This window comes from Mirounga leonina, unplaced genomic scaffold, assembly GCF_011800145.1.
Source record: "Mirounga leonina isolate KUSES-001 unplaced genomic scaffold, KU_Mleo_1.0 Mir_176, whole genome shotgun sequence".
Taxonomy (NCBI): Eukaryota; Metazoa; Chordata; class Mammalia; order Carnivora; family Phocidae; genus Mirounga; species Mirounga leonina.
This window is the reverse complement of record NW_023270454.1, coordinates 59,297,906-59,306,407: the sequence shown is the minus strand read 5'-3', so window position 1 is coordinate 59,306,407 and position 8,502 is coordinate 59,297,906. Positions and strand designations below refer to the sequence as shown.

Below are 8,502 nucleotides of genomic sequence, written 5' to 3'. Positions count from 1 at the left end.
CCAGATACCAGCAGCTTCTTTTGGACATGTCTCTTTTCCTCTCGTTCCCTACTAGCTGAGCTGAACTGGATCTCAGCTCCAGGAAAGCCCCGGCTGAGGGAGGGCAGAAAGGGTGTGAGGCAGCCAACTTTTCCATTTCCCCTGTTGGGCTGTTTTTCCATCTTACGGTTTGCCCTGATTCAGAACGAGAAGGTGAAAACACACAGAGGGAGATGGCATCAGCCACTTTCCCTCTGTGACTAGACCACACAACAACCAAGCCTTGATACCAAAGAGTCCATGAAACCAAGGCCTGGCCATTCAGGACAGGCTTGTTTCAACTCCTGGTCCAGTTTTGTCCCATGAATGTTGAACTTTCCCAAAGGAAAGAGTTTGGAGCAGTTGTTGAGCAAACTTCCCGGCAGCCACAGAGGCACTGGGTTCTGTGCTGTGCACTTACAGCCTGCCCTCACTGATGCTGCCTTCACTGGTCCTGACTCCCCTGTATTATTAGCCACTGCCCATGATGCAGGCGTTGTTTTCCTTTTACTCATCGGCACCCAAATCCATGGGGTGGTGAAGGTTAACAGGCTTTCTTATTAATAAGAAACTGGTTGGCCCTGTGGTCACAGAAGCAAAATGAATCATGGTTAGAAATATCCATCTCTGGGACGTCTAGGCAGCATCCGACTCTTGATTTCGGCTCAGGTCATGATCTCAGGGTCGTGGGATTGGGCCCCACAATGGGTTCCGTGCTGATGTGGAGCCTGCTTGAGAGTGTCTCTCTCCTTCTCCCTCTGCCCCACCCCCTCCTCACACTCTTGCTCTCTCTCTCTCTCTAAAAAAAGAAAAGAAATATCCATCTTCTCCCTCCCTTGGTATGATGTCATCAATTAAACCATCTGAATATGGAAAAATCTCTCCAATTTGTAAAGCCCTAAAAAGAAAGACTGAGTTTGTAACTTTCCTTAATTCTGCCAGTATTTAACAATAAACTTTGTAATATGGAAATCTCAGCTCACTGCCCCGTATATGCATTGACTTTCTTTTTACATCAAGAGAAAAATGCATTTAAACTTTTCTTTAATAATGCCAAGGCTTAACAAAAAATATATATAATCTAAAAGTCAAGACTCACCACTCAGTATATGTACTGATTATATTTTAAAGACTAAAAGATTCAGTTATAAGCAGAGAATAATGTTATTAGAGCTAAATGTTACTTTCTGCAAATGTCTGAAAGCACTACTCCTAGGTCGATAGGAATCTTTTCTGTTAGAGTACCACCAGTTTGTGGGGTGAGTGGGAAGAAGAGAAGCTTCTCTCTCACTCCTACTACTTCATCAATCCCCATCTCACAGCTGGCCTCCTTCGGCCCCTTTCCTCAGCCGTCCCAGGAGAGGAGTTGGACTTTGGGGAAGATCGTTTCAAAAGTGGTCTCAATATTTCCTCTCTCCCCAGACGCTTTACAATGTGACAGCCACTTCTCACACCCAGTGGTGGAATTAATTTCTCCACCCCTTCAATCTTAGCTGCTCTTAGGATTTGCTTTCACCAGTAGAGAGCAGTGCAAGGGATGGGTTACAGCTTCTGAACCTCTTGGGTGGCCTTGCACCTTCTGCTCTCTCCCCTTGTATGCTGCCACTGCATAAAGAAGCCCATTAACAAAGAGAGAACACATGAGAGAGAGGCCCACCCGACAACCAAAGCCAACCATCAGCTGTGCAAGAGCTCACCTTAGACCATCCAGCCCCAGTCGAACTGCCGATGACTGCAGCTACACATGTAACCCAGGCAAGACCAGCAGAAAGACCTTCCACTGGGTCTGGTGCAAAGTGATGTCCCACGGTACTTTTTTATTGAGATGTAATTTACAGGTAGCATTGTGTAAATTTAAGGCATATACTGTGATGATTTGATACATTTATATATTGCAATATGAGTACCACCACAGCTTAAGTTAATATGTCTATAATGTCACAAAATTATCACTTCTTTTTTGTGGTGGGAAATTTTAAGATTCCCTTAGCAATTTTGAGGCATATGACATGGGATTGTTGACTCTAGTTATTATGCTGTGCATTAGATCTCCAGAACTTACTCATTTTCTAACTGCAAGTTTATGTCCTTTAACATCATCTCCCCAATTCCCCTACCCACCAGCCCCTGGTAACCACCATTCTACTCTGTTTCTATGAGTTTGGCTTTTTTAGATTCCACATATGGGTGGTATCATACAATGTTTTTCTTTCTCTGTGTGGCTTATTTCACTAAGCTCAAAGTCCATCCATGTTGTTGCAAATGGCAGGATTTCCTTCTTTGCCATGGCTGAGTAATATTCCATTGTGTATGTATACCACAACTTTTCTATCCATTCATCTATTGACAGACACTTAGATTGCTTCCATATTTTGGCTATTGTGAATAATGCTGCATTGAACATGGGAGTACAGATATCTTTTCAATATGCTGTTTTCATTTCTCTTGGGTATATATCCAGAAGTGGGATTGATGGATTTTTTTTTTTAAGATTTTATTTATTTATTTGACAGAGAGAGACACAGCAAGAGAGGGAACACAAGCAGGGGGAGTGGGAGAGGGAGAGGCAGGCTTCCTGCTGAGCAGGGAGCTCTATGCAGGACTCGATCCCAGGACCCTGGGATCATGACCTGAGCCGAAGGCAGACGCTTAATGACTGAGCCACGCAGGTGCCCGGGATTGATGGATTATAGGATAGTTGTATTTTTAGTTTTTTTTAGGAAACTCCACACTGTTTTACATAGTGGCTACACCAGTTTATGTTCCCACAAATGGTACATAGGGCTTCCTTTTCTCCTCATCAACACTTGTTATCTCTTGCCTCCTAGATGATAGCCATTTTCACAGATGTGATGTGACACCTTATTGTGATTTGTATTTGCATTTCCCTGATGACTAGTAATGTTGAGCATCTTTTCATGTATGTGTTGGCCATTTGGATATCTTTTTTGGAAAAATGTCTATTCATTTCTCTGCCCATTTTTAATTGGTCTGTTGTTTTGTTGTTGTTAAGTTGTATGAGTTCTTTATATATTTTGGATATTAATCACTTATCTATGTATCATTTGCAAATATTTTCTCCTATTCCAAAGGTTAACTTTTCTCTTGTTGATTGTTTTTTTGTTTGTTTGTTTGCTGTGCAGAAGATTTTTAGTTTGATGCAGTCCTACTTATTGATTTTTGCTTTTGGTGCCATATCCAAAAAATTGTTGTCAAGACCAATGTCAAGGAGCTTCTTCCCAATGTTTTCTTCTAGGAGTTTTAAAGCATAAGGTCTTATGTTTAAGTCTTTAATCTCTTTCAAGTTAATTGTTGTGAGTGGTGGATAGTAGGAATCTAATTTTATTTTTCTGCATGTTATTATCCAATTTTTCTTAGTACCATTTGTTGAGGGGAATATCCTTTCCCCATGGAGTGTTCCTGGCTTCCAAGTCAACTATTAGTTAACAGTAGATGTGGGAGTTTATTTTTGGGCTCTCTATTTTGTTCCATTAGTCTATGTTTCTATATTTACGCCAATATCATGCTGTTTTAATTACTACAGCTTTGTAGTATAGTTTGAATTCAGGAAGTGCGATGACTCCAGCTTCATTCTTCTTTCTCAAGATTCTTTGGCTTTTTGAGTCTATTCTGGTTTCATACAAATTTTAGGATTGTTTTTCCTATTTCTGTGAAAAAAGCCATTGGAATTTTGATAGGGATTGCATTGAATCTATAGATGGTTTTGGGTAGTATAGACATTTTATGTCTATAAATTAAAGTAATAAAAAAATAAAGTAATAAAAAATAAAAAAATAAAAAATAAACTAATAAAAAATTAGTATAGACATTAAAATGTCTATACTACCCAAAACCATGTTATACCAAAACAATGTTAATTCTACTTATCCATAAACACAAGATCTTTCCATGTGTGTCATCTTCAATTTCTTTCATCAAAGTTTTGTAGTTTTCATTGTATAAATCTTTCACTTCCTTGGTTAAATTTATTCCTAAGTATTTTATTATTTTTGATGCTATTGTGAATGGGATAGTTTTCTTTATTTCTTTTTCAGACATTTTGTTATTAGCATATAAAAACACAATTGATTTCTTTTTTTGTCTTTTTTAAATTTTATTTTATTATGTTATGTTAATCACCATACATTACATCATTAGTTTTTGATGTAGTGTTCCATGATTCATTGTTTGTGTATGCATATAACACCCACTGCTCCATTCAATACATGCCCTCTTTAATACCCATCACCAGACTAACCCATCCTCCCACCCCCTCCCCTCTAGAACCCTCAGTTTGTTTCTCAGAGTCCATAGTCTCTCATGGTTCGTCTCCCCCTCCGATTTCCCCCCCTTCATTTTTCCCTTCCTACCATCTTTTTTTTTTTTTTTTAAAGATTTTATTTATTTATTCATGAGAGACAGAGACAGAGAGAGAGAGGCAGAGGGAGAAGCAGGCTCCCAAGGAGCAGGAAGCCCGATGCGGGACTCGATCCCAGGACCCTGAGATCATGACCTGAGCCGAAGGCAGTCGCTTAACCAACTGAGCCACCCAGGCACCCTTCTTTTTTTTTAACATATAATGTATTATTTGTTTCAGAGGTACAGGTCTGTGATGCAACAGTCCTACACAATTCACAATTGATTTCTGTATGTTGATTTTATATCCTGAAACTTGATTGAATTCATTGATTAGTTCTGGTAGTTTTTGGTTGAGTTTTTAGTATTTCCTACACATAAGATTATATCATCTGCAAATAATAAAAACTTTACTCCTTCCTTTCCTATTTGGATGCCTTTTATTTCTATATCTTGCCTGATTACTTGAGGAAGGACTTCCAGTACTATTTTTAAATGGGAGTGGTAAGAGTGGGAACTCTGGTCTTGTTCCTGATCTTAGAGAAAAAGCTTTCAATCTTCCACCATTGAGTATAATGTTAGCTGTGTGTTTGTCACATATGGCTTTTATGATGTTAAGATGTGTTTCATCTATATCCAATTTGTTGAAGGTTTTTATCATGAAAAGATGTTGTATGTTGTCAAATGCTTTTTCTGCATCTATCGAAATGATCACATGGCTTTTATCTTTTATCCTATTTAATGTACTGTGTCACATTTATTGATTTGTGTATGTTGAAACATTCTTGCATCCCAGGAATAAAACACTTAATGTGTTGTTGAATTCAGGTCACTAATATTTTTTTGAGAGTTTTTGCATTTATATTCATTAGGAATATCATTCTATAGGGTTTTGTTGTTGCTGTTGCTTTTGTTGTTGTTGTTTGTAGTATACTTATCTGGATTTTGGTGTTAGGGTAATGCTGGCCTCATAAAATGAAGATGAATGAAAGTGTTCCTTCCTGTTCAATTATTTTGGAAGAGTTTGAAAAGGATTGTTGTTAATTATTCTTTTAATATTTGGTAGAACTTATCAGTGAAGCTATCTGCTCCTGGGCTTTCCTGTGTTGGGAGGTTTTTGATTACCAATGCAATCTCCTTACTTATTATTAGTCTATTAAGATTTTCTATTTCTTCCTGATTTGTATGTCGTCCTTGCACAGCGGCCCTGCTAATCTTCTCCGTGTTGTTCCGATTTTAGTTATGTGTTGCTGAAGCAGGCACAGCCCATGGTATTGTGAACATATAAAATTGTTGTTGTTTTAAAAGCGCTAAGTTTTCAGGTGGATTTTAAACAACAATAAATAATTGATAAGGACTTAATCTGATCGATGAGTCTAGAAAGAGAGGTTGAGGATGCACAGCCCAACTCTTTCTCTCATTCATCTTTTGGGAGTAAGCAACCCACTGAGAATCCATGTTCTCTTTTTGTCATCCAGGCCAAAAACCTTACAGGATTGAGATGCACTGATACATATTTTTTCCAAATGCTAATAAGCCAGGAATTAAAATCAGTATTTGGCTGAAATCAAAGCCAAACCCAAATACTGCCGTAAGAGAAAAAAGTAGGTGTCAAGAATATATCTGAAAATAATTTTAAAAATTAATATAATAATTTTAGCAGTCACAAATTGAAAGATGATTAGTGAAATGAAAATGTTTTAAATATTTTTTACAATATATCCTATTTTCCTTTCTCTTTACATTCTTTGTTATATCAAAATTAAAAGTAATTTATCAAGATTTTGCACTTTTTCCTTTTCTCATAAAATTTTAAGGTGGCAAAAACTGTAATTTAACTCATCCTCACAAGATGTGAAAAATTCTCAAATAGGACTTTTTATTGAAAACACATAATACCTTTGTATGGGTTTTGGCCTTGACACATTTCTGTTACTTATTTTTATGTGAATTTCGTTTTTCTGATTATCAGAAGGCTGTTTAACAACTCCTGTGTTCCTGTGCAGTGTTGAATTTTCTTTTTAATTTTTTAAGGTGATTTTTCTGAGCTGTGTCTGGTTTTGTTTTTTTGCTCTATTTGTCAACCCCACTTTCCTTCATCTATGTTGTTCCTTCCCAGTCAATTTTGATTTAGCCCCTCCTATTTTACCTGAGTATGAGCCCTTTGGAAGGTGGGAAGGTGATGCTGCTAAGCCATCAGCTGGCTTACTGCAGGGCCGCTTGCCTCACCTGCTAATCTAGGGACAGAGCCCTCTCATTTCTGCTATTGCTCTCACTGGCCACTGTGCCTCCCCATGAGGGGCCATTTTGGGTCTCCTACTGTCAGGTTGTCAGTCATCCCATGGCTTCTCTATGCTTTCTCCTAAACAGATGCTGATAATGCCTTGGTCTTTTGGCTCTTGCTGGTTTGCATTTTGGGGTTCCTGGAGTACCCTGTCACCTAGTTTTCTTGTAAATGCTGTCCATTACTTTTTTTTCCATTTCACTGTCTTTTTTTTTGCTGGAATTTGGGAAGATCTAAAAGCTACACCTCTTCCACCACTGCCATCTTTTCAGAATTTGCTAAGAAGAGTTTTACCACAAGTTCAATCTTGACTGCCCATAATTTGAAAGTAGGCATCTGTCATTTGTACCTTCTGTCAAAATAACCAGGGTTAAGGTCAAACTTAGGTGCATCCCTATATATCAGTGATGTCTCTGTGATCTGGCTGCCCTGGCCCCAGATGGGTACATTGAATCCTGGGCTCCAGTGTTAGGAAGCCCCCACGTGCACATAAATAGAAGCCATGTTCTCTAGCCCAGCACTTACCAGGTAAAAAAATTTTAAAGTTTACCTCCAAATGCTAACTAACTCCTTTATGTCACTTTTTGATTACTTCAGAACTTGGACAGGAAGAGTTTTTCCCTTTATTATATGAAACATAAATTAGGAGTAAAATATCAGAGAGCACTTTATCACATGCATCCTTAACACACGGAGATTGAGACATTCGGCAGAGTTGGGGAAGGTAACTTTAAGTTTTGGTGGCTCTTACTAAGTGTTGCAGGGTGCATTATGTCCCCCCCCCAAATAAGATATGTTAAAGTCCTGACCCTCAATTCCTCAGAATGTGACCTTATTTGGAAATAGGATAGTTGTAGATGTAATTATTAACTAATTACATGAGGTCATACTTGAATTGAGTGGAACCCTACTCCCATAGGGGCTAATGTCCTTATGAGAACATGGCCATGAAGACTGAGAGAGAATGCCACGTGACAACAAAGGCAGAGATTGGACTTATGTAGCTGCAACACAAAAGATTGCCTACAAACCACCAGAAGCTAGGAGGAGGCAAAGGAGGATTCCCTTACAGGTTTCAAAGGGAATGCAGGCCTGTTGACACTGATTTCAGACTTCTAGACTCCACAACTGTGAGGCAATAACTTTTGTTGTTTTAAGCCACCCAGTTTATTGTGTTATGGCCCCCAAGGCAACAAATACTCTAAAGGCTAATGGGGGCTTCTTATCTTTGTGGTCCACAGCCTGTATCCAGCAATGCAGCTGGTTTTGTCGTCACAAAAGACATAATAAGAATCTCACTGAGTCTGTGGTGAACACAGAGCTCAACCCTCAAGAATTTGGAAGCATGGAATGTCGACTAAATCTCTTGAAGAAAATCTTTTTCCTTTAAGTGAATGTTCGCCTTAGCCACACCAACTAAGAAAGGGCTTGTTAGGCTCTAGGTCAATGTCAAATTACAGCAGTCTGTTACTTGCAATAGAGAATATGCTAAGTAATATGGTGTAAATGAGCTTGAGGACAATGTTGGGGAACTATAAATTTAAAAAAATCTCCTGCCAACCAAGAGAAATTCTCCACAAAAATAGAAGGGGGAAAAAAGTTCTATATTGAATGAGCGTTAAACCAGAATGTGATGCGCATCTCAAGCAATCCACTAAAAGATTGCAAAAGCAGAAAAAATCACATCTTTTTATATAGCCAGGCAGATACAATTCATTCCATAAAAGTTGTCAGGATAAACACTAATCAGTTCTTAAATAAGAAGACTTGACAGTACTATTTGTCACACAGAGTTCACCCTAAATTTAAATCTGGTAATTGGGGTGACCATCTATGTTAGTTAA

General features: G+C 38.4%; 1 non-coding gene across 1 annotated transcript; it reads right to left on the bottom strand.

The window, feature by feature from the left end:
• Positions 1 to 5,531: 5,531 nt before the first annotated feature.
• LOC118022621 lies at positions 5,532 to 5,638 on the bottom strand. The gene has a single exon (XR_004682536.1). It is a non-coding gene; the product is annotated as a U6 spliceosomal RNA (small nuclear RNA).
• Positions 5,639 to 8,502: the final 2,864 nt, after the last annotated feature.